The 1569-nt window shown below is 43.1% G+C and overlaps 1 non-coding gene across 1 annotated transcript; it reads right to left on the bottom strand.

Moving 5' to 3' along the window:
- Positions 1-383: 383 nt before the first annotated feature.
- TRNAR-UCG (transfer RNA arginine (anticodon UCG)) lies at positions 384-456 on the bottom strand. Its single transcript has one exon. It is a non-coding gene; the product is annotated as a tRNA-Arg (tRNA).
- Positions 457-1569: the final 1113 nt, after the last annotated feature.

The following is a 1569-nucleotide window of genomic DNA, read 5'->3' as shown; positions in this document are numbered from 1 at the left end:
ATAACCACGGCACAAATACATATTAACAACCTTCATCGCTTCTTTTTTTTTTTTTAGCACAGCACTTCGAGCATCCGGTGTCACTCTAGGCTATTACATGCAGAAGAAAACAAAAAGAAAAAAAATCAATACAATGCGTCCGCTGATTGAGCTGTCGGCCTGTTATAGCATATCTCTTCCTATCGCATTGTGTGACAAGCTTCATTCGTTATGGCCGCGCTTTTGCATCTCTCGGCTTAAATTTAGACCCATTGAAATGAATACTGGCATTAAATACTTTCTTCATTGTGCTACTCTGATACAGCTGTGAAAAAGCAGACAAGAGCACCCCCCCCCCCCCCCCCCGACATAAGAAAAATCTACTTTCGAACAAAAAAGTGCTACGTCCGCGACAGGACTCGAACCTGCAACCTTCTGATCCGAAGTCAGACGCCTTATCCATTAGGCCACGCGGACCACGGCTGTCAAACGAAACCAGTGTCACCAAGCTGTGGCATGCCTTGCTCCTCGGCATTTTGGATTTCTATATTTGCGTACGTAACTAGACTTCTGTCGTAATTAAAATTCTTAAGCAGCTCGATCACTTTACTTGATTACTCATCCTCTTCAAGGTGCGTAGCATTAGTACACGCACGTCGCGTGTGGAAGAGTGGCACACGCACTGAACATCTTGCAATAATTAAGCCCCATTGCTTGCGCAAAAAAAAAGAGATAAGGAACATAAAAGTTGTTTGGGGCTTATATTGGTGACCCCGATATAATTCTAAGTTTAGCTGTAAACCCTTTTGTGTTATTCCTCCCACCACCATCCATTCCAAACATTTTCCTACATTTCTCCATTCGTCAGACACTTAGCGCGCTAGCAAGAGTTCCGGCACCCCTTGCTCATCAGTAAATATGCTTAGAGACCTTTTAGAATACATTTAGAAATATGGTTAGAAATATATTTAGATGACAACAACGAGGGTAACATCAATAAAGATGACAATACCGACAATGGAAGGTGACAACTTCGTGATCCTCAGTGTTCAATGAGATATACATTATCTACAATGTCGTCATAATGCCTAAATGAGTAAAAGGAAGAGATATATAGAAAAAAGATCCTAAGCGGCAATTATAACGGCGCAGGAATGCCCCCGCCCTTTCCTGAGCTTCACCAAAGAAGGGGATTGGGGGGGGGGGGGGGGGGGGAGGCGGGTAAGCAGAGTTTCATATCTCTCCCTGCGAAATTCTCTTGTCGATATTTCTGTGCGCGCAAGGCTGTCGGAATCATTACATTGTTTTTAACTACGTCTTTTATCATCGCACGTTTAGTTAGAGCTCCGTTGTCGGTCTCCATACATTTTTGTGAGGCCCTAATGGTAAGGGTGTAACCAGTGCGACAAGAAAACGCCCTTGAATGCTGTAAACATTTTACAGCGTGTAGTTTACTCAATAACCGAAATGAGGTCAAGCCGCATTCACTCGAAATGAAAATCAATACAGTCATGCGCAGCAGAGCTTATACTCCAACTCACAGTAAAAAAATAAAAGAAAAAGAAGGGACAGGTTGCAATTTCGTCGGCA

This window comes from Dermacentor andersoni, chromosome 3 (genome assembly GCF_023375885.2).
Source record: "Dermacentor andersoni chromosome 3, qqDerAnde1_hic_scaffold, whole genome shotgun sequence".
Lineage (NCBI taxonomy): Eukaryota > Metazoa > Arthropoda > Arachnida > Ixodida > Ixodidae > Dermacentor > Dermacentor andersoni.
This window is presented reverse-complemented; position numbering and strand designations above follow the sequence as displayed.